General features: G+C 37.2%; 1 protein-coding gene across 3 annotated transcripts in view; it reads left to right on the top strand.

Annotated features, from left to right (window-relative positions):
• Positions 1 to 25,858, top strand: part of LOC129731910 (uncharacterized) — a 527,400-nt gene that overhangs the window by 359,496 nt on the left and 142,046 nt on the right. For 2 of the 3 annotated variants that reach the window (XM_055692282.1, XM_055692283.1), the window contains one exon: positions 10,275 to 10,347. The gene's annotated coding sequence lies outside the window, so the exon portion shown is untranslated. The remainder of the gene's footprint in view (positions 1 to 10,274; positions 10,348 to 25,858) is intronic. The other variant, XM_055692286.1, reaches the window with a different exon arrangement.

Genomic DNA, 25,858 nt, shown 5'->3' with positions numbered 1-25,858 from the left:
AGATTGGATTTGAATTTGATTCGACTTTCGATTGGATTTGGATTAGATTATCGATTAGAATTGTATTTGGGTTGGATTTTGCTTGGACTTGTAGCGGATTTAGATCGGCTTTGGACTGGCTGGATTTCATTAAAATTGAATTCAGATTGAATTTGGATTGAATTTTTGATTGGATTTTGTTAATATTTTTGTTTGGACTTGGAATTAAATATGATTGACGTTAGGATTGCTTTTGGATTATCATTGAATTCGATTTTGAACAGAAGTTTTGATTGAATTTTCGAAAAATTTTTGATTGAATTTTTGAATGAGTTTGGATTGGAATTGGATTGAAATTGGATTGAAATTGGATTGGAATTGGATTGGAATTGGATTGGAATTGGTTTGGAATATGATAGTAATAGGATTGAAATTGAATAGGAATTGAATTGTAATTGATTCGGAATTTGGTAAGAAAAGGAATGGGATTGGATTTAAATGGAGTTTGGCTTTCGATTAGAATTGGATTGCATTTAAACTGGTTTAGATTGGATTAGGATTGGGTTTTTCAACCAAGGAACGTTTTGGATTATGTATAATTTGATTAGATTTCTATAAGATTTGGGATGAATTAAAATTGGATTTGGATTTCATTTTCGATCGGATTTTTGGTTGAACTTTAATTGGGGTTTTCGATCGGATTTGGAAAAGAATTGGAATTAGATTGGAGCTGGATTTGAATTTGATTCGACTTTTGATTGGATTTGGATTGTATTTAACTTAGAATTTCGTTGAGATTTTCACTTGGACTTAAATTGAAATTGCATTGATGGAAAGGATTTGAATTGGATTTTTGATTGAATTTTTGATTGGATTTTTATCGCATATTCGATCGGATTTGGGTTAGAATTTGATTGGAATTTCGATCAGAAATGGATTGGAATAGGATTGGAGCTGGATTGGAATTGAATTGTAATTAGACTGAAACTGAATTAAAATTAAATTGAAATTGGAATTGGAATTAAATTGACTTTAGATTTCAATTGGATTAGATTTTTAATTGAAGTTTTGATTGGATTTCCGAATGAATTTTTGATTGAACTTTTGATTAGATTTTCGTTTGGATTCGGACTAGAATTGGATTAGAACTGGATTGGATTTCCGTTTAAATTTGGTTTGGAATTGGGTTGGAATTTGATTGGAATTGGATTTGAATTTCGATTGCATTTGGATTACATTTAAATTGGATTTGGATTGGAATTGGATTGAATTTTCGATTGAAATTTCGTTGTAACTGGACTTGAATTGAATTCGAACTATATTTTCGAATGTAATTTTTATTGGATTTTTGATAGGATTTCAAATAAAAATAAATTGGATTTTCGACAGGATTTCAATTGGAATCAAATTAGACTTTTGATTGGATTGGATTTGTAAAAAATCGGATTGGATTGTTTAAATCACAAGCTATTTTTGATCTCAATCGACGAAACGCTTAATAATAATATTTAAATTATTTGTTTTAAAGCCTAATTTTGCGCATTACACAAAAATTCAACACAGTTTCACAGCAACATTGCACGGTAAAACTAATAAATTGTCCGAAGGTAGTCTTACAATGATAATATAATAAAGCAACGTCGTTATTCTAAACTCAATATATTTTTCACGTTATTGTTACGTGAAATTTCCTATACTTGTTCATTTTCTGTCATTTTGCATGATTTATGTGACAAACATAACATCTATGTGAAAATCATACTAGGTTTTATCACGTAGCATCTACGTCAACTTGGCAACGTCTAACAGAATGAAGTATCGCGTTAACTCTCCGTGTGAAAATCCACAGAAATCAAAATGGCGAAGCTGTTGCCTGATTGAGCCTTTGAACACAAAAAAGAATTTCTCGGTGATTTACCAATAAGTGAGCTTTAGAAAAACCATAAGAATCCGACCTCGAGTCTTGAGCTTACAGATTTACACAGATTCAGTTCAAATGGCAAGGAATTACCTGAACATAAACAGTTGCAGCTAACAGTAATTATCGCCGGCGAATGTCGCAATATCATTTTGTCATTTTGTATGTCAATTCATTTACGAATTGGCGATTTTGCATGCCCGAGCAACTTATCAAGCATCATATTTGGATAATTTCTAAAAACATGGGACTTGGAAAAATTTGGGAAACCACAATTGAAAATTACACGTTGCATAACACGTGGTAGCTATCAGACAATCAAATGCTTGTCACTTTACCGGTAGTTGATTTCTACGTGAAACTCACATGAAATGCATATGTCTGCTGAATAAGATTCACACGATAAATCATATCATCAGTTCATGATAAACTTAAATGACAATCACGTAAAATCTACGTGAAAATGACAGTGGAAAATATTCACATAACTTTTCCGGTAATTATAACGTGAAAAATATTCTGAGTGTATGTTTCTGTGTATGCGCATATGATTTCAAAGTTAGAACACTGTTTCCATAGCGACTAAAGCGAGGTCGAAATTTTTTTTGTTCTTAAATTATTGTTCTTATCACAATTCTTCATAAAACTAAAGTTTTATGAATAACTCACCTCGGAGTGAGAAAATATTTTCTTTATTTCGGTAAAAAAAAATTTTCTTTGTTCAGCGAAGTAGTAGCACATTAAGAAACAACTTTTTGTGAATACCCCACATTTCTGTCTGCCAGTTTAAATGAACTTTCGTGGAGTTTTCTATTCATGTTTTCAATATAACTTTTTATAGTGTTTTTCTACAAGTTGCTTTAGCACTTTTCTACAATATTTTGATGTTGTACAATATTGTTTGTTTCAGCAAAATTCACAATTTCACCAAAGAGAGTTAATTTTTATCTCTTATATTTCTCTAGTTATTGACGACTTTCATTAAAATAATACACTGATTTACTAACAGGTATCTATGGATTCTGAAAATATCCACAAACAAAACGATGTCTTTTTTAACGTATAAGTCAAACATCATTCAAACCAGACATAGGCATTTGTCTCTCTGTGTAGAGCAAAGAAACATGAACTAATCGTGAATCCATCAGGTAGTGTTACTATTTATCAGACAATTTAAGAGATAGGGGAAGTTGTGATAAAATGGACACCCCAAGCTACGTCTCAATTTCCTCCACAATTTAACACTACAACCAGGAGTCGATAGCGCACATTAACTGAGCCACTAATGGTTGATAAAAAAAGTACTCAAATATAGTCCAGTTTTTTGGGGTTAAAGTGGACACGTTCGGGTAAAATGAGCACCTCGGGCGTGAAAACTACTTATCGCATTACAGATAGTAAAATGTTGTTCCATAACTCGTGACACACTTATGCTTTCACCAACAGTTTTATTTGTACTATTTTGCAACGTAATAGTCAACATCTAAACAGCTGTCCATTTTACCACCCCTGTTCATTTTACCCACAATTCCTCTACAGGTGTTTTATTGCAAAGTTGCTAGCCTACCTATTAGGCTGTTCCAAAAAAATCGATGCTGAAAAGGTCAAGGTGCTCCTGCTCAGCCCTAAATTGAAAGATGATGTTACTCATAGCATTTTTGTAGAAATTTTCGACATTCTAAAAAATTGTTTTCAGGTTGCCCAAACGTTATTAATGAAAAAATGATTTTTCCCTGCTACAAAACCACTTTTGCACTGCACTTTTTCCAAATCTGTTCGATACCTAAATTTTTCCATATATTTTTTAATTTTGTGGGCTTGTTTTTGAATATTTTGCATGGATCATTTCAGCATCACATTCAGTTATTTGACTCCCAGAGCCCATTGAACATCACAGAAAAATTATTTTCCCCATATTTTTCAAATAAAACACTTCAAAGCACAAATAAAAAAAAATTATCAAAAATTGAAATTTTCATTACAAAGCTTCAAGACGAAAATGTTCATGAAAAAAAATCCATGATATTTTATCGGGGGCTGAGATATTAGCGTTTTTACATGTGATGGAAAACTATGCATTTTCACGAAAATGCCACTAAAACTCAATATCTCCATTTCACAATGTTTTATTCTGCCGTTTTTGTGCGATTAATTGAATAGTAGGGTGTCCCAAAAAAAATCGATGTTGAAAAAGTCAAGGTGCTCAGCCCTAAATTGAAAGATAATATTATTTATAGCACTTTTGTGGAACATTTCGACTTTCCAAAAGGTCGTTTTCAGGTTGTCCAAACGTGATTTATGAAAAAATGACTTTTTTAAGCTACAAACCCACTTTTTTGCGCTTTTTTCAATTCTGTTCGATTCCTACATTTTTTCGTTCATTTTTTTATTTTTGTGGGATTGCTTTTTAATATTTTGCATGGTTTGGTTCAGCATTGTGTTCAGTTTTTTGACCTCCAGAGCCCATTAAACATCACAAAAAAATTAATTTTTCTAATAATTTTTAGATAAAACCCTTCACCCGTAAAAGATATCGTGAAGGTTTAACGAACGAAAGTTGCATCTTCCCAAGCTCTAAAAGTTTGAATTAAAAAAAAAGAGCAATCAAACTGGTTTAAAGACCCCCTGCGCAAAATTACTCCAAACTAGCCATTTCAAGAAATACAGAAAAAATTTCTACAATGTTGCTCAACCCTCTGGAGCCCAAACCCTGGTTTCGGTTAAATCACTATAAATCTTTGTGAACATTTTAGTAAGCATTTATTAAAGATTTATAGTGGTTTTAGTGTAGCCCGTCTAAAGGCGGGCTTAAGCACTAGAGGATTGAAATCAAGCGGTCTTCAACTTCACCGAAAATAATATTACAAAATAAAATTTGAATGTAGACCTTTTTATAAAAAGCATGTTCTCTATGGAGAATAAAGCTAAAAAAAATCCAAAATTGTATGCAAAACTCTATTTTCAGTCCAAATTGTCCACTGTGCCATATTGTTAGTAAACGAAACTGATCGGTTAATTATAACACCTAGGTCGCGGATTGCTTCTTTACGAGGTAGTTCAGTTCCATAGGAAGTTTTTGTATTTCAAATGGAGAGGAAATATCTGACGACAAAATGTCATAGCTGAACTTTTAACCTCGTTTATGCTTAGGATACTATCTGAGTAGAATTATCCAAAACTTTGCATGTCTAGTTGTAATTTAATACAATCGGTGTTTGTTTTGATGGGTTGAAGAAATTTTCACATCATCAGTGTATATTAGTATATTTATCACGTGCACAAATAACAGCGGTCCTAAGTGACTTCCCTGAGGTACTCCGATGTTTATATTTACCGAGACAAATACGTGTTTCTTGATTTCTACATACTGAACTATTTCTATTGCATGTGTTTGCAACCAGTTGTAGAGCGGATCGCCAATTCCGGAGTCACTTTTCGGTTGATCATTATCTCTGTAAACACAGTCGACTTGAAATCCTCTGGATATATAATCGGTTACCAGTGAAATTAATACGCAACGATTTGTGGATACGAATTACTTTTTTCTAAATCCTCTGTGTAGGAAATGCGTTCAGCGACTACCTCATAAAGAGAACAGTACACTAGCCGTTCGAAGAGCTTAGGATTAGCGGATTGGATTGTTATACCGCAATAATTGCCCACATCTGAGCCTGAGGCCCTCAGGTGTGACGTGAGAAATTTTCTCAATTGATGGAAAGCAAGCGTAAGCCAGTGTTGCGTTCAACTACTAAGAGGAAATCAAAGCTCACCTTGGAATTGTTTTGGGTGGTTGTGAGAGAATGTCTAGGCCAATTGAATATAGAAAGGTACGGAGATGGTTTGAGTCCAAAAATCAATGTTCGGTACATTTTTACAAGAATTTTTCACAAGTTATGAGAGTTTACGGCTGAAAATGTCTTCCTGCGTCGTTAACAATGCGGAATACCGTCCAAAATGGCATTTACTCGTTGACCGAGATCTACTTCACAACCCCAACACGTGCTACTGTTTACCTTTTTGCCTTTCTGCTAGAAAGGTATAGCAATCACTGGAAAAACCAAAGGTATAAAAGTGATCCAAAGGGTCGAATCTCGTATATCAATCGACTTAGTTTGACGAGCTGAGCATTTTCTGTATGTGTGTGTGTGTGCGTATGTGTGTGTGTATGTGTGTGTGTGCATCGTAACTATAGACATACAAATATATGCATTTTTTCGGATAGTCAAGCTGCACTAAAAGCACTGAAATCCGTTTCCTGTTCTTTGAAATTAGTATGGTATTGTATTCAATTGCTACAGCAGGTGGCTAGAAATAGTAAAGTAAACTTATTCTGGGTACCTGGGCATTGCGGCATTGAAGGGAATGAAAAAGCTGATCTGTTGGCGAGAAATGGATCAATGCAGTTGTTCATAGGGCCAGAACCGTTTTGTGGGATCTCAGAATGTGCCCTCAAAATGGAACTTAAGAAGTGGGAACAATCAATGATAGAAAACGTTTGGAAAAACAATAATTCAGCTCGACAATCGAAAAAATTTATTGCACCCCAAAAAACAATAACCCAGCGATTGCTCAGTATCTCAAAAAAAGACTTATGTACCTACAGTGGCCTTGTAACGGGACACTGCCCAAGTAAATATCACTTTAAACAGATAGGTAAATTGCAAAATGATGCCTGTCGCTTTTGTAACCTAGATAAAGAATCCTCGGAACATTTATTATGTGACTGTGAAGCACTCTCTCAAAAGAGGAAGCAATTCTTTGATAAACACTTAATACAACCATTAGATATCTGGATGACTTCTCCCAATAAGGCAGTGAACTTTATTCGTTCAATAATACCTTATTGGGACGATGCCTATATTCAGCAAGTGGAAACCATTCAACCTAATAGTGGTTCGACACCCTGATAAGGCTTACATCAAATAGGGGCCCGCCACAAAAGATCAAATCTCTGGTCGCAGTGGAAAATGTACCCAACAGGAAAAAAAAAATGTATGTGTGTAACGCTCTCCCAATCTCACTCGATTTTCTCAGAGATGGCTGAACCGATCGTCATGAAATTAATTGCAAATGAGAGGTCTAGTTGCCCCATAAGACCTAATTGAATTTCATTGCAATCGGATTTCTAGTTTAGAGGTTATGTTTAAAAATGTGAAAAACACGAAACATCATTATCTCAGAAACTACTAAACCGATTTTAACAAAATTGATTTAAAATGAATGGGCTACTCAAAAAACCCTTAACTTTTGAGTTTCATGAAGATTGAACGTGTGGTTCAGAAGTTATTCAAAGAAACGTGTTCTGGAGAGTGTTTAATCTCACTCATGTTTCTCAGAGATGGCTGTACCGATTTCCACAAAATCAGTGTCATTTGAAAGGTCTAGTTACCCCATAAGACCCTATTGATTTTTTCTGCAATTGGACTATTACTTTGCCTGTTATGTTTGAAAATGTTAAATCCAGCTTTGAAAAGAAACATATTCCGAAGACTACTTAAACTCACTCACTTTTCTCAGAGATGGCTGAACCGATTTCCACGGAATTAGTGTCAAATGAAAGGTCTAGCTGCCTCATAACACCCTGTTGAATTTCAATGTAATCGGTCTCTTACTTTGTCTGTAATGTATCAAAATATGAAAATCACGAAACTTCATTATCTCAGAAACTACACAACCGATTTGAGCAATATTGGTATCAAATGAACGGGCTAGTTAAAGATTTATTGATGAATTTTATAGTGATTGAACACGTGGTTCAAAAATTGTGAAAAGAAACATGTTCCGGTGACTTTTCAAATTCACTCGTTTTCTCAAGAATGGGTGGACTAAATTCAACAATCTTAGTGTCAAATGAAAAGTTTGGCTTTCCTATAGGTTCCCCCGGGTTGTCTCTCAAACTCACAAGTAAAACATTTCATAGCAATTTGATATGTGGCTCAAAAGTTATGAAAAGAAACGAAATTCAAAGACTATTTAAAACTGTAACTGCTTTGATCAAAACATATGTCATCAACAAAATTTAAATTTGGTATTGTGCTATTCGTACGTTCCCGGTATTGCTCGTGATTGAAGTGTACGAAATTCAAAGTCATTTCTTTCATTTCGCTATTTCTTCAGCACGAATATTTTACTCCTAATTAATAATTTTTTTAACTTTTTGCCATTCTCTTAGAAAGGTATAGCAATCACTTGCAAAACCGAAAGAATTAAAGTGCTCCAAAGGGCTGAATGGCATATATCACTCGACTCAGTTCGACGAGCTGAGCATTTTCTGTATGTATGTGTGTGTGTTTGTGTGATTTAACACGTGCTTTAACACGTGGTTTCAAAGTTTGGCTGCCCTATACGTTCCCATTTCATTTGATTATAATCGAACTAAGCAACCGTTATGTATTAAATTGTTAATAAAACAACGAAAGTCTATTATCTCAAAGATTACATTACTTATTTGAACATAACTAGTGTCATACGAACGAGTCATCTCTCAAACTTATAAATAACAAACTTCATAACAATTTGATATGTGGTTCAAAAGTTATGGAAAAAAAGAAATTCAAAGGCTATTTAAAACTATACCTGCTTTGATCAATATATGTGGCCACAATATAATTTAAAAGTGGTATCGTACCATTTGAATGTTCCCGGTATCGCTCGTGATTGAATTGTTCGAAATTAAGAGTCATTTCTTTTATTTCGCTATTTCTTACGCACTAACATTACGTCAAATTTCATATTTTATACTTCTATTACAACATCATTATTTTAGAACCCAAAAAGTGAATACACTTTAATTGGATTGAAGCGCTCATGTAAATCTATTTTTACAAATAATAAATTTGAATGAGAAAGGCTGGGTCTGACCGCTAGGTGGATTAATTTAGGTTTTTTCGTTACTAATACAGACAAATGTCTTCTTCTTACTCACCTTTGTATACCTCATTGTGTCTAGGCCAGGTGATAAGTTTCACATCAATTTCAGATACTTCAAAAACTTCTTAGCCATTGTCAAGGGATCTGTAGTGTTTGTGCCTGTGTACCTCATATTTTCTGGAATACCCAAATATTTCCTTCGACTATTCACGAAGTTCTAGGAAGATTTAGAGTCAGTTTTCAGATTTCGCTGTATTTCATTTGAGTAAACCTAATAACACTGGTCAATGCAGGTGTGTCCCTAAAGCTCAAACCAGAAAAAAAATGAAAGATTATAGATTTTTAGCTTTTCCCCCAGCTACCAACATTTTTTCAGAGACTTGAAGGAGTTTTCTCGTAAACATAACGTTGAAAAGACAAACCCGACGTGCAATTACTTTACGACACTTTCACGTGAGTTGATGCATTTCTGCTGTGACTAGAGGCACCAAATTTCCCAGAAATGATTAAAACTATAATCTTTTTGAGCAGCTATTTCGAGCTTTAGGGCAGCATTTTTTTCACTTTTGTCGACCAGTGTAATATTTCATGTATGCAGCTTTGAACATGCGCCTAGCAGTTGTTTATAGTGTGTTACATTTTTGTTTGATCTTGGACAACGCATTCGCTCTAGAGCAGTTCTTTTGATCATCACTGTGACGGGAAAAAATATCGAACACTAATAAAACAGTAGGATAAAATCCTCCCAGTTATTAACTTTCGAGATATCACCTGCATCAACATCATAAACACCAACTGATCGAAAGGAATCATTACTACCACCTACCTTTCGTAAAAACATTATTCCAATCAATATTGCTCAGGCTTCCACATAAGTTCGCGACATTCATTGCGACTATTTAGGACAACCGAGTTCAAGATTTCCATTCAAGTTTTCGAAACATGTCACGCGCAAGGTTTTTATTAATTTTTTACCAAAATTACCGACTATTTTTGCATACATCAAAATACTTTCAGAAATGGTTGGGCAAACAACGCTTAAAAACCTATTATCACATCACGTGTGTTCATAAATCTGAACTTAACTTTAAACGTTAGCGACGCTAACTTAGCATCCCCATCTTAATGAAAGAATATTTTAATAATTTAATAATATTTACGACGTTATGCTACCTATAAATTTTGTTCGATAAACAATGCGGTTTGGATATTAAATCTACGAAATCAATTCACAGCTTTGTGAACAAATTTGCAAATCTCTGCTAAAATGTTGTTTGAAAAATTCAGTTTCTACGATCTTAGATATATGTACTTAAGAATATATACTGCTCGGTTTCCAATTAAGGAGATGACTCTCAAAATGTTAAAAGATTCTCTTGTTACCAAGCTTCATACGCTTACATCATAACTATTTCATATTTTCCTCCAGCACAGATTCGATAGCACATGAATCACGAAGGCACCGCTAACCAAAATTTTTTTACTTTTCTCTCGTTCGTCGTTTCAGGTTCGACCGGTTCACTACTGGTAATTAAAATGTATCGAATTTGACTGCCTGTATACAGCGGAAACCAGCGATGGTGAGTTGATGCAACGTTTACTGTAATTTACTATAGCAAGTTGCTCTCTTATCCAACAAGAAACGTGAGATTGTGTAATCCATACGGAAGTTCATTCTTCCCCTGTACGGAAAGACCATCAAAAATTTCATGCTGACTGTCGTTTTTTTATGTCCGCTACTTACTTCCAATTCAGGCTTCATAAAATATAATCACAACAAACGTTATCAAAACAGCGGCCACAACTCATCGTTAGTTCGCCTTTCACGGGCAGACAAATTTATCAATCCACTTGGCACGCAACCCCGGCAGCCGCAAATCTCAATTAGCAAACAGTAGCCGAAAGCCAGAGAGGAAAATATCGTCATTCAAAATTAAATTATCACCGCAAATGCTAATGATCCGGCCCCGGTCTGATGAATCAGTCCCCGCGGTACCATAAACCCATAAAAAAAACCTTCACTCATCTCCAAATCACGCGTCTTTCGTACGCGCACCAGCAAAAGACGGAAACAATCGGCTGCGTTGTGCCTGCCAAGTCGGCGAGGGCCGAGAAAGAGAGGACCAACCCGAAAGATTTATTTCTACTTCACTTTCCGGTGCGATGATAAAAAACGCAAGACAAAATCTGTCCCCCCTACGCAAGCCGGTCGCACCCGCGCATTAGAGATCATTCGAGACGAGAGTGGCCCATCCCTTTCGCGATTTATTATATAGTCAATAAAGGTGACAGCTTGAATAATAATGATTCTGATCCTCATCGGCCAGGAGAGCCGGCCGTTTTGCTGCTACCTAGCGCGTCAATCAATCCAATGGAAGGTAGCGCTAGAACCGAAGTTAATTTTCGCACTCCCGGAGCCCGGATAGGTAAAATATAAGTATGTCGCGTGCTACTTAGTAGTTGCTGCAGCAATCGGCGCCGGAAAGGAATTCGAATAAAAACTCACCAGCTGATTGATTTACTGAATTATTCAGCGAACATCGCACCGCCCGGAGTCGGTGAAGGCTGCGTGCTTTACTGCCGTGACGGAATCTTCTCTTGCGATTTCGGGGTCGGCGGGCGTGTGGATTTGACGTAATCAATGAGATTGGATTAAAAATTTTCTTAATTCAATTAGTTCGGAATAAACTAGAAGGATTTTTGTCTTTGATTAACGGGTAACTTTGACCAATTAAAGTATCGATTCTGTTTAAATTAGTCTCGACATTCTAGTAGAAATTTTGATTTTATTTGATTACACTTATAAATCAATTATATCAGTCTAACTCCATTATATTATAACTGCAATTCCAATTTTTCGTTTTTCAAACTGTTTCTGAATAATCGTAATTTTTCATATTTTGCATGCTATTTTCATGAACATTTTTAAAAGTGAACCTATGAACACCGTCGTTCAGCAGCAAAAATTAACGAAATAGGAGCAAATAGGAACAATTATTAACGTTTCAAACATTTCGTAAATTCAATTTCTTAGAAGCACAGACGCAAAATTCGAACCAACGATCAATCTGATAGCGCACGCTCTAAATGAGATGAGAAGCGATAGGATTTCATTCGCCATCAGCTTCCATCGACATGTTCTTCTACGCAGTAGGGATGAGCAATCGTTCAAGAAACATGTTAACGGAAAGCTCGTTGCTCCTAGCCACAACTTCATCCGAATCCTCACCTCACGTGAAGCTCGCAAACTGCAAAGATTACCTCATCAATCAATGGAAGTACTCCCCGTCATCCGACAAAGTTCGACACTTGTTTCTACAGCCACCATCATCATCGGACGTGACCCAAACACAGCAGGGTTCCTTCTTTCTGGTGGGGCTCGGAAAGAACAACCACATCTTGAAATTAACTCCTTAGAACAAAGCGGCGAGGAAAAAACGCTCTGCCAGATGATGTCAGATAGATAAAATTAATTTACTCAGATCAGCATCATCATCTTACTCATCCGCAGTCCTTGACGTTGCTCTTCGCTGTCCAAGTCAAGAGTGCAAGCTTGGCGGTTGAATCCTGGCTGCCGGCGCTGCTCCGATATGAGTTGGTGGAGATTCTATCCAGATAGTCTGACAGCGTAGAGTACGATGTCCAGGCAAATGGGACTATTTATAGCAGGACCAGCACTTTAGAAGCCACTCTGGAGAGCGCTGTCAAAGGCAGTTCTCCGCTCGCTAGAGTGTAGAGACTATTTATAGCAGGGGTCATCGTTGCTGCTTTTACCGGCCACAGCCGACAAACATGTTTAGCGTAATGACGATGGTGACTATTAATTACGCGACGGAGAACACGGCGGCGCGCGGTGGCGGCACAGAGATCGGAGATAAGATGCACTTGCCTTGGCCGGCCGCTCCCGAATGCAGGCTATAAATATTTCGAATAATCAGGCTTGTATCAATATTTTGCTGTTGCGTGGCTCATTATTTATTCCTCTGGCAGGAATTCATTTTTCACTATTTGATCGGCACGTCGCATCGGATATTGAATCCTGGTGGCGTGCAGCAGTTGCTTTACGTACCTACGGGCTGTTGCTGCAGGTGCAACACAATGCTAGAAGCAGCAATACATTTTGGATCGTTTCGATCTTAAAATAGACATTTAAGTGGAATATTCATCGGTTTGAAAACTCTTATCAACTTGAACTAATCTTGACATTTTGACGACTGGCGCTACTGGAGTGACGCGATAAGTCATGTAAATGCTTGTAGAAACTGATAACCATAGTCTCAGCTTGCTTTCTGTTTACTGTTTCGTAGCAATCACGTTTTCCTAAAAAAAGAAAGCCGTCACTTATCTCATCAGTAAGCTGATTCAATAACTCATTTATGATGATGAGAGGGGAGTCACAACTTATTACCGTTCCGACTTGGAACTTGATTTTGTTTATTCTTCATTATAGTGATTATTACAGCTGAGATTCACCTTGAATTTTTGAAATCATTTCATTTTGTGTTTAATTTCAACATTTTACGTTTGAGTTCAAAGGTTTTTGATAACAGTAATGATAGTAAATGTTATGTATAACGTTATCGAATGTTTGTTGTTCTATGGCTATGTCTTGAGAGCAACTCCAGTGTAAACACATTCAGATTTGTTTAAACGTTTTGAATTATTTACTCTGAGTAGTTGATAAGTAGGGGAATGCCTATGACGAAACTCAAGTTAACCCTGCACCCTGCAAAGATAATAATCAAATATTGGTATGGGTAAACGAATAATCATGCGTCAAAATGACTCTCGATTTTTAAATAATTTAAAATGCAAGTTTCTTCATAAACCATCTATATTATAGTGTTAACACATCCATAAACAACAAACACCAGCATTAAGGTTCAAATACTTCATTATTGATCAAGAATTACCGGAAAGAAACCGACGCATGGAAAGAAAAAAAGGGCAATATTGCTATATATATCTTTCCAATGTTAATAATCTACTAAACTTTAAATTTTAATACTCGAAGAAAAAAATATACTAATTGACCGATAACTTGAAGCTTTCGCTTTTTTCTTGTCTGAATTTAAAATAATAGTTGCATCAGAACTTTTTCATGGCCAACGAATAAATAAATTTTGCCAACATAGCTACCAGACAAACTTACAATCTTCACTACTTTTGCATGTTGTAGAAGGATGTATAAATATTAACTGTTATCTAAAATTCTTACTAATGTTTTATTGGAATTAATCATAGCTTTGACTAGAACTGCAAAATCTATAATATCTACGAAAGCTTAAATAACTCCTGTTGCAAATTAACGATTGCGAATTTATTGATATATTTCACACATTTCATACAATTTAAAATATAGCGTTCATTATTTGAACATTGCCTGTAACAAAAACAAAAGCAGTCGTTTTCAATCTCCCTGTATTTACTGGCTTTACATTCGAAGGACCTGTTAGCACAGGGACGTAAGAAATACTCAATCGTTCTTTTTTATTAAAAATAAAGAAGGATAAACACCGTTTGGTGTTAGCAGCTGTTTTCGGCCAAAATTTAAGAAAAAAGTTTTGAAAGTATTGAAAACAAAATGGTTTGTTGAACAGTTTTAGTAAAATTTATTTGGAGCTTAATTTGATGCTTAAAAAAATAAAAAAAAGTTCAAAGTATTAGCTTTGATTTGAGGAGTAACTAAAATTATCTTGAACAATTTACTATTGAAAGTGGGTATAGAGAACGTTTATATTTAATATTAACCGTCTAGTATCTAAACCCGCCTTTAGTCGATCTTCGGTAAAATAACTATAAATGTTTATAAACATTTTTTAAGTATTTATGAAAGATTTATAGTGATTTTACTGAAACCAGTCTAAAGGCGGGCTTGGGTACTAGAGGGTTAAATAATATAAGAACAGTTTTTTCCATCGATTTTTTTTCTCAAATCAGTCAAAGCCATTCATATTCTCTCTCTCTCTCTATCTCTCTCTCTTTCTCTCTCTCTCTCTTTCTCTCTCTCTCTCTCTCTTTCTCTCTCTCTCTCTTTCTATCTCTCTCTCTCTCTCTTTCTCTCTCTCTCTTTCTCTCTCTCTCTCTCTCTCTCTCTGTTATTCTCTCTCTTTTATTCTCTCTCTCTTATTTTCTCTCTCTTAATTTTTCTCTCTTATTCTCTTTCTTTTTCGTTTTCTCTCTCTCTCTTATTTTATCTTTCTCTTATTTTCTCTCTCTTCTTTTATCTCTCTCCTTATTTTCTCTCTCTCTCTAGTCTCTCTTATTTTCTCCCTCTATCTCTCTCCCTATCTCTCTCTCACTCTTACTTTCGTTCTCTAACTCTCTCTCTCTCTCTCTTTCACTAACTCTGGAATAATGCAGCATTGTATGATCACCCAATACACACAAACAAGGAATAGAATCAGTACTTTGGCATATGAAGCAAGTTGCATGCTCATAAACATACAGTCGTTAAAAGAACGTCGTGAATTCGCAATAGTTTCATTTGTAAACGATACCCTATCAGTCAAAATTATCAGGATTGTAGCAAACCTTGATTTTTTATTTGTTTCAAAATCTATATTCATCTGACAATGATTGAGTCTTAATGAATAATTAAATTAATAAAAAACATAGTCAGGTTGTTCGTAAACACCAATAATTCGCTGACAAAATGAGTTGATCGGCATATTGAAGTCAAATAACTCATAAAATTCATTGAAGCGGCGGCATATGGTGCGAATCGGATCGTGGGAACCATAAAGTCGACTGCGCGGTTCCAAATAAAAAAAGTTTCTGTGACGCAAAGGTCTTTCAGGAGCGTATAAATTAAGCTGGGTCAAAATACTTGGGCAGTCAATGTGGCCAGTCAATAGTTTTGCGGCAAAGACGGCCTGTGCGATTTGTCATCGAAGTTCTAATGGTAAAATACCAAGAAGTCGGTAGCGGTTTTCGTATGGTGCTAGGTTCTGTGGATCGCGCCAAGGGAGAAAGCGAAGAGCATAGCGGATGAATTTTTTCTGCACCTTTTCCATTCTGTGTGACCAATTTGCATGAAAAGGACTCCATACTACAGATCTGGACTCTAGGATTGATCTCACGAGGGAACAATACAGCGATTTGAAGCATAACGGATCACGGAGTTCATCAGCAATCGTGAATATAAATCCAAGTTGTCGGTTAGCCTTAGCGATAATGCTGTCATAATGGTTTTTGACATGGGCGCAACTACGGGGGGGCTAGGAGGGGCTTCAGCCCCCTCTAGAAAGTGTTTAGCCCCCCCTAGAATTTTCCAGAGAATGATTGTATTCAATATAAATACATTCCATACTATTTATCAGAGCATCAAAATCAACACAAATTGAGATGTCGTCATTCATTGGCTAAGAACTAGTTCTGCACCCAGGATCGTTTCTCAAGCCTTGCTCTCTTACTCATCTTACCAGTCAGACAAGAGCTGTAGTAACTCGTGCTGTATCAAGAAGTTGTCGCCATTTTACTCGGTTTTGGGCTGTCTTTCACCAGTTCCTACACCCCTTACTTTCTGTTGCCGGTAGGGTTTGCTAAAGAAATGAGAAAAAGAGAAGTGATTTCACAGGGTTGTCGTCCGGCATCCTTACGACGTGACCGGCCCACCGCAACCTATTGTATCTCGCCAGGTGCGCAATGGGGTTCTCTCCAAGCAGCGCTTGTAGCTAATGGTTCATGCGCTGTCGCCGTTATCCGTCGTCCGTTTGTACTCCACCGTAGATAGTCCACAGCACCTTCCGTTTGAAAACACCAAGAGGACTTCCGTAGAGGACTACCGGTTATATTAGAGTTGTAGTTTTTTTGTAGTTTTTTGTATTGAAGTAGTCATGTCCGATCAGCACTGTGATTGGTGCGTACGTATGTAATGTCTGTGAAGAACGGGCCGTCGATGAGAACGTGGTCAATTGTTTTGCTGTAGGTTGGTCGAGGAAAGAAGGGACTTTGGACTGCCAGCCCGTGGGAAGCTGCGAAGCTGGTGCATAGCTGGCCGTTGTCGTTCGTTACGGTGTACAGGCTGTGCGGGCCGATCACCGACTTATATAAGTTTTTCCTTCTGTTCATGTCCCCAATGACGATCTTGATGTCTCTACGCGAGCAGCTATCGTAAAGTTTCTCCAGCTGTGCGTAGAACGTTTCTTTTTCTGCATCAGGTCTTCCTTCGTGAGGGCAGTGCACATTGGGAATAGTGTAGTTGTAGAACCAGCCTTTTATTCTCAACAAACACAACCTGTCGCTGATTGCCTGCCACTTCATCACACGACTCTGCATCCTGCACAGCACTATAAAACCGCTACCAAGCTCATTGGTTGTGCCACCGCTTTGGTGGTACTGTGCCTTGCGGTCACAAATCCACCGTACCTTCTCTCCTTTTAGGTAAAGCTCCTGGAGCGCAACGATGTCGAAGTGGCGGGATTCTAGCTGATCCAGCGGAATCCAGTCGACATCCGGGGCGTTGAGCGATCTACTGTTACATGTACCGAGCTTCTAATCGTCGTCCTTATTTCGTCGGCTGGGTCATTGCCTATTGTTCCGGTTCGATTTGAATTCTTGATTCTTCGTAGTATGTTTATTTTAGTGTGCTGCCTTATCAGGGCTGCGATGCCTAGTCTCGCGACGGGGCTGCCGCCATAGGTGTAGCTGGCGAGACACCGCATTTCATAGTTCAGCCGTTCGGTCCGGATCAGTCGCTGTTTGGGCCGCCCCTAGCCTGTGGGGTTCAGACAAGCTGCTCTCTAAGGAGAACAACTACCCCTTTCCTGTCAGCATACGTCCAAGTTCCCACCGGTTCACCGGTTTTCTCTTGGTTGCTTGTATCACAGTCGGTAACACGTGGAGGTAGGAATAGGGCATTATGCCTTGAACCACACTGGGGTCTATTTTATTCCAGCTAGTACGGGTGTGCTGCTAAAAAGCACTGCCCAGCCATTTACCAAACCTGGCTCTCCTCAATATCAAATCAGTGTTGCTGAAAGAGGTTGGCGTTGACGCTGTGTTCAAGATATTCAGTACATCTTCGGAGATTCTATCCCGAAGTGACTTTTTCTGCTGTTACGACACTATTTTAAGCGTTATTAAATAAGCATATTAAAACTCCTTTTTCCGTTTTTTTTTTAATTTCATACATGAAAACTAGCCCCCCCTTGAAATTTTCCTTAGTTGCGCCCATGGTTTTTGAATGTCAGTTCGCGATCCAAAATTACTCCGAGGTCTTTTATACACTCTACACTGAGAAGATGCTGATTTTCTATGGAATATTTGAATACGATTTGCGTACGCTTTCTGTTAAAAGAAATTGTGTTGCATTTATCTATACTTAGCGTTAAGCAGTTCCTTCCACACCAACTCACAAACGTGTCTAGGTAGTTCTGTAGCTCCATGCAATCACGTAAACATTTCATTTTTTTAAACAGTTTCGTGTCTTTTTCTAACATTTGATTTCTATTTTTTCAACAACGGTTTCTACCCGTTAACACGCAAGTTCATTAAACAGACAGTATGTGAAGTAGGGAGAGCGAAAAATAAGCGAACTGGAAATATGATACAGATTTGGAAAAATATACCGAAAAAGATCAGAACTAGTTAGAATGTACAAAATTTTGTTAATTGAATAACCAATTTTGTTAAAAATATGCAATAAAAAACACACTTTTGAACATTCAAATGTATGATAACAGAATTCCATATAATTCTGTACTATTTATCATTCTGGCATATCAAGAATATTACAGGCTTTGTTATTCCTATCAAGTTCAAATATTTTTGCGCTACCCGTTTGTTATAATCGTTTGATCGGGTATCGTTTCGCAGCGCATTGTTTCAGCTAACCTTTTTTTTAAGCTAAATTTCCACGTGTGGCAATTTTTTGCACCACACTTTTCCGTCAGTTTTGTGCTGTGTTTCTGATGCTCATAGAGAAACTAACTAACTAACTTGCTGCTTCCACCACAGCTGATCATTCTAGAGAAAATACACAGAAGTAAGCCGCGGTGTTCACTTTTGAGATCAATTCAATAGATTTCGAAGAGCAAACATGTGTGACGAACGGCTGGATTTTTTTTCAGTTTCGATATGCAAAGCAAACAATGCAATACACTTTCCTACCTAGATTCTCCCCTCATTTGATATTTATCTAAAAGACACAGATTCTTCGATCTTAGGCGGCCGTTCTCCAGTCTCCGGAGTCCTCGTACACCAACAGATCGTGCACCTTATTCCACTGCGCACATCCACCGCGTGCGAGGCCTACCACGGTGTCGATGGCCTCTTCCTGGTTCTCTGCTAAAGATAGTTTTAGTGGATCTCTTGTCAGGCATTCTGGCTACATATCCAGCCCACTGAGGCCTGCCACGCTGTATAACCTAATCACACCATTTAGGAAATGAAAAAAGTTTGTAAGCAAACATTATGTTAGAATATCTCAACCTTTCTCTCGCACTTCAACTCTTTCTCACTATCTGTCTTAATTTCTCTTAATCTCTCTCTCGCTCTCTCACTCTCTCTCCCTCTCTTTCTCTCTATCTTTTTCTTTCTCTCATTCTCTCTTACTCTCGCTCTCTCTTACTCTCGCTCTATCTTATTCTCGTTCTCTTATTCTCGTTCTCTCTTACTCTCTCTCTTTATCTCTCTCCTTAACTCTCTCTTCTACTCTTTCTCTCTCTTCACTACATTGCTTTTTTTTAAGATTTGGACCACTGTGACCATTATTTTGATCTTTATGGTATTTGAGCTTTTGTGTTATAATTGCCCTCCACTACATTGCTTATTGTGATCATCCTTTTAAAAACGCAATCCCCGCCAATCATAGAATATAGAAACAAAGCTTAATGGTTAAAAATTACACCCTTTTTATATCTTGCGAAAAACATTTTGAACCGTTGACTCGTACGTCGATTGCGAACATTAACCGCGTTGCAACCAATTTTTTTTACAAAATCAGAAACCTTTGGTTGTACAGAAAAACTGTCTGTGGATGAAGTAAACACGGATGCAAAAATTAAAGGCGAAAAAAAGGCTGCGATTAGCATCAGCAACAAAGCATTTGTTGATAGTGTGCGTATATCCGCGTCAGTGTTTTGGATACAACCTTCTACTATTTTTCTAAAATACCTTGAGCCATCATGGTAGTGTATTTATGTATTATTAATTTATCTATATATCTACTTTGTTATTTTTACTTTTTTTATAGCTTTAACCCATTCCCGGCGGGTGATGTCATATGGCATCACCTGACATTCAATTTTTGATTTAAGTTCAACAATTAGGGTGAATGCCCGAATAGTGGAGAAGCTGAGCACGAGTTGTGCATGTTTAGCCATGTTTTCGATAAGAAAAACGAGTCTAGTTAGTACGTTTAACTGTTTTCTGTTAAAATGGGTTCTACTTGATTATTTTACATCGTAAAATAAACTTTGAACTGTCTTTGAGGCTTGAAATTAACAAAAATATGTTGCATATTTGAAAAGTGCTGTTTCACACCAACACACTGTAGATGGCTCGCTAAAAGTATTGAAAGGCCATAGGTAGTGGTCAAGCATCGATTAAGAAGTCATACATTGATAGTGTAGCATTTTAAGGGTGAGGGTTTTAGATTTTGTGATCGATCATGTTTATAGTATCGGTAATTGCTCGATTGGAAGGGAAGGTGGGGTCTTAAATTATACATTAATAAATTACATCATTTAAGTATGCCCCTACCGCAACTATAGGAGCATGGTGTATCCTGTGAACCAATAGTGGAGGAAGCAATTTATAAATCAATCAACGAACTTCACCTGTGTAACAGTTTCTATAATTGACTATTTTCTGGGAAAATAGTTATGTGAATAGAAATCGTACAAAAATCTGATACAAATTTTAAAAACTTTGTAGAACAAATAAGAAAATGGACAGTGAGTGGTGAGTTTCTGAAAAACACTGTTTTTCCAGTAATTTGGATATTTTCAGTATGTATTGTTATGGTTACATAAGTACTGATATTCAATCATTTGTTTCTTCAATATGTGGCATAAGTAATTCGATTCTAATTAGTTTGAACGCTGAATTCAAATGCAATACCACAACTATTGGATCATCTACCTTATACTTACTTTGTTTTGCTTTCTCTAGCTGGCAGAAGCGATTTTTAACTATTTAGGTACAATTAGAGATCGTTTTCTGGCCTGACTGACGCTGAGAGCATGTTTTTATTTTCAGGGTAATATTTAGGGGTTATATACCTTTTTGGTCGAGAAAAATTAGGAAGGTTTGAATCTATTTTTAAGTGCATAGCACCAGTTCCATTGCATCAAAGGGGTATTTTTCTGAAAGTACAGTTTATCAACAACAACAAAATACGATTGATTTTGAGATATACCAATTATTACTGGAGTAATGGCCGTTCCTCCGAAACGCTATTTTTTTGCTGCGGCTTGCGGTGATCCTGATAGAGACTCAGCGGGTCAACCGAAATCAAACAACTCATATTATTTCATTAGTTTAGAAGTGTGCCGGGTCCTTGAACGATCGCTTTTACGAGTATTTTGTTTTCATTGCAAACGGAACTTAACTTGGGTTCATATTTCTGAACTTAACTTGGGTTTGCATTCTTTCGAGGGAGAGCTGGCAACAAGGCCAACTAAGTGCTGTGTGCGTACTGCTTCTATGAAAAATTCTTGTCATAAAGCCTGTTTCCCGCGAAATAAAGTAGTGTAATTAGTGAAATCAGGAAGTTCCGGTTGCCCTGTTATCTAGAATAGTGAAGGAGTGAATCACAGGACCGCTCTGGGCAGGATAAGAATCGTTATATTTCGCAAGTCTTTTGTTTGTTTTGTGATCAGTTAGACCAGCCACAAAAAATCACATAACGAGAAGTAAAATTAGTCACGCTTGCAGCGCCGCTGCCGTTCGTTGGCGGGTAGACGAACTAGCCAATAAAGCTGCCCATGAAATAGATGGGGAATAAACCAAATTTGCAAATCTCTTAGTTTGTTAATCCGCTTCGCTTATATGTACTTAGTTTAATTGTGTAGTCAAACATTTATTTGTCGCGAGTGAAATTGGGAAATATATATATGTTTCCTTCATTTTACTATTTTACGATTTCTCTAGCTTTTGGACAAATGTTTTCTAAATGTTAGCATATTTTTAATTGACCTATTGAGTTCATGTCTCTTGTCTTGTACTAAAGTTTGTACTAAAGCGAGTGTTTTTGCTTTTTCGTCATACTAGTGGTCGGTACGTTCTTGTTTGACTCCGGAGAGGGCAGTTCAGTTTCGCGCGCGGTATTTTGACTGCGCTCAATGTAACTATCTTAATACCGCGGTTTCGAAGTTCAATGGCCACGTGTCAATGACCATTACATCGTATAACGTTTTTTTTTTCGTTACTCACTATCGGTTATTTGAGCGCATTATCCATCATGTCACAAAACAACGCGGTACGATGTTTGCCACTGATACCAGTAGTTTGCGTTCGACGTACGGTTGTTGTGTTTTACGAAATCCATTCGTTTCTAGGTAAATTCAAAAAGTTCACGGGATGAAACGCGAAGTTTGGTGTTATACAGACTGTTTACGATTGGTATGTTGCCGATGATAACTAGTAACTCCGATTACCCTGTATGCCGATACAGCTATCGTGGCATGGTTCTTTTTATATCGTCTCCTGGTGGCTGGGTGCCCAGAGACCGAGAAGTAACCACACGCAAAAGTTGAAGTCTTGTACAATCATTGTGTCTTGCCGATTCGCACAAATGTTGCACAGAAATCGCACAATAAATGTTTGAAACGCATAACGCAACAGTTGTTTTGCGAATACATTGACATAGAATGAAATCAGAATATGTATCATATACCGACACTTTATTTCTCACGTCGAGTGTATTAGTGACTGCTACTCATGGAGCAGTGCAAGCAGCAAGCAACAACTTGTGAACTCACTAGATTTAAATAGCTACAATACTCGATCGATTTATCTCGATGGATTTGGTCATTAAAAAGTACCATTGAATGATTTGCAAAAAAAAGAAACAAAATTCTGTTCACAACATTTTGTAATCAACGCTAGCTTCACCGCAAAACTAGCAAAACCCTCCATTCCACAAAGCCACAAAAGCGTTGCTGATTTTTTATGGCAACACTTGTAAATTGTGAATAATTATTATTTGTCATTCTGTGCACGCGCTTTTTTCTCAAGCGACGAGAGAAATTTCTCTCTCGCTCGTAGAATTTCCATGTATGTGCGACAAGACTAGACACGTCACATAAAATTAGCAGGTTGCTCTTTCGCTTCGGATTGCGACGCGCAAGGCAATATCTCGTTGCTTCACGAAATGAGCGAGACACCCGTGCTGTACATACTTGATACCAGTGCTGTTAGTCTCACTCATACTGTCGGTTCGTGCTTGCTGCTATTCAGAGGAATGCATGAAGAAGAAAAAGTATCTCGAAAGCGTGTGTGCAAAAGACTTGAAAAGCGCAGCATATGTCTCGTCCTCAAGCAGAAAGGAGGAGAATGGTTTCGCTTCTCGCTCGCTTTGCAATGCTGCTTGATACAAGTTGAAACTGTTTAGGTGTAGTAGTTTGGAGCTGCCAAATACATTGGAGAAACGCTAGAGCATTGATTGCGTTATGCCCAACACGCAATCATTGTACTGGTTCCGAATTACATCAACAATTGCGCTAAAAACGCACCATTTTGTACTGGTTTCGCACCATCCAACTTTTGCGTGCATATCGTGCGCGAATTTGTGTAGAAAAGATCGCACCATCTACCTCGATGGAGATCAATTCCGTTCCACTAACACTAATTCCTTCCTTTGATACTTGTGGATGATGCAGAGGATTCCTCGGTCTCTAGTAGCAACAAATATTAAACTAACACTCCCGATATCCCTTCCTCTATTGATCTGCATTGGGCGTGGCCAGCTTCGTTGTTGACCAGTGAAATGAAAGATCACCAGGAATTGTACACTGAAAATGGCTTGCTACTCCTAGGCACAATTTTGACGGTTCATTGTGCAATTTCAGCTGATTCTGGTCAATCGCGGGCAACACACGGGCGATCAAATATGCTATGCTTAACTTGGGTTTGCATTCTTTCGAACTTTTTCTAGCCTTAAGGGGTAATATCTACCAAATGCTCAAAAAACAAGGATTTTTTAACGATTTTTTTAAAGGACATTTGAGATGTAAGGTATATAAATAATATATCATTGGATTAAGCAACTCTTGAAGAATAGAAAAAAAATTATTGCTATTTTTTTACAAAATGGCGGCTGTGCAGCGATTGCCGTGAAACGCTTTTTTTTAAGTTCTTTCGCGGCGAGCAGTAGAAGTCGTGCCCTACGCCACCTGTAACCAAAACATTTTTTTTTCATTATCTACATAAGTGTCGCTAGTGAAGTACACATGATTATATTTTTAGAATTTTTCTTCGCAAAATGGCAACGGCTTGAAGAAAAAAATTCATTTTCGACAAAAAAAATCGACTTTAATTGTTTATAACTTTTGTTGTTGTTAATCAATCGACAAAATCGTGTGTACTTCACTAGATAATCTAATGAAGAAGCTGCAGTTAAAATTTCAAGTCAATCGGATGTATACTTTTTCAGTTCTACTGTTCGCCGATTTTGAAAACATGGTTTTGAGAAAAACGCGTTTAAAGTTTCATATTGCTATAAATCTTCAGAATCGCAATAATAAAGCCCATAATAATTTTTTTCACCTTCAGTCAGCATTCCCTGCGCCGTAAAGTTGTCCTTCCTGGGTTTTATTTTCCTCTTCTTCCTTTTTGTCATCTGATGTATGGCTGCGCCTAGCCTCTTTCGCGATATCAGACATGCGATGCTCAGCGACTTTGACGTGGGTGGCGTCCAGTCCCACGCAAAACTCAAACGTGTCACTCATATTTGAGTACTTTTGAATATAACTCACAGTTAAAAAGTATAGAAAAACTCAAACAAAGAACGTACACAACGAGAACGGCTGATCGACGTAACAAAGGGAAATTGTGAGTAAACACGTGCTGTAGAGACGCTATAACGATCGAAACTTGATGCAGCGACCTCTATACTTCAAATTTGAAACACGATAACGATCAGAGGTAACTTCTGCTAGTTTACAAAATCTCGAAAAACGAGCATCGTCAAAATAATCGAAAAACGTGATTTTGGAGCATAAAAGTTGTTCGATAAAAACTGATTTAAATGAATTTTGAGTTCAGATCAGTACTTGGGCGATGTAGATTTTGATTCTAGGATAGTTTTAGCATGATTTAAGCCAATAAAACAAAATGACAAGAAAAATAATTTTTTGGTAGATATTACCCCTTAAGAAGCGGCTGCAGTTATTATTGGGTATTCTCTTACCTTCAAAAGTATATCCTGCCACTTTCAGTTTAATTAAGAATCATCTTATTAGTTGAATTGGCTGACCTCTCTTAACGATTTCCACCATATGGGGTTTAATTAGGAATCATTCTCCTTTATCATCCTGTTGGCTTTAAGGAGCCCTTTTCCACTCTTCTGAGCTCAATTTGACTTTTTTTTTTTTCATCAGAATCCATTTTCGTTGATTTGGCTTTAAGTTAGTCTTCTCATCCGTCTTCATTGTATCAATTTTCCATATCGAAAAAAAATAAGAAAAACCTCCTATTTTGAAGCCACTGACGAAGAGGCTCCCTCAAGTTGATATTATTGAAGCCAGATTTGGGCCCTTAAAACATTAAGAGGTAATGTTGGCCCTTAAAACATTAAGAGGAAATGACTTCACGCTTCGTTCCGGAAGCTAACGAGAGCCCATGTGTCGAATGACCCAAAGTTTTTGCCCCTCTCACCTCCCATTACCACTTAAATCCGCGTCTGTATATAATGAGCTTTATTTTCAGTCTAAGCCAGATTTGAGATTAATTCCTAAAACTATTCTGTGCGCAAGTCGAGGTCGTTTTTTTGTTTTTCTAAGCTCAATTTCTGACGATTTTCCTCTCTGCCTGTTCTAGTCTCTAGAAATATTTTTCGTTATTCTGAGCATAAGTTAGGATTTTTTGGTGGATTTTGTTTTTCGCCATTCTGCGTTAATTTTAGAATAATTTGTGCTTTTACTC

The sequence above is a fragment of the Wyeomyia smithii genome, chromosome 3, assembly GCF_029784165.1.
Source record: "Wyeomyia smithii strain HCP4-BCI-WySm-NY-G18 chromosome 3, ASM2978416v1, whole genome shotgun sequence".
Taxonomy (NCBI): Eukaryota; Metazoa; Arthropoda; class Insecta; order Diptera; family Culicidae; genus Wyeomyia; species Wyeomyia smithii.
Note: the sequence above shows the minus strand (reverse complement) of the source record. Positions and strands in the feature narration are given on the sequence as shown.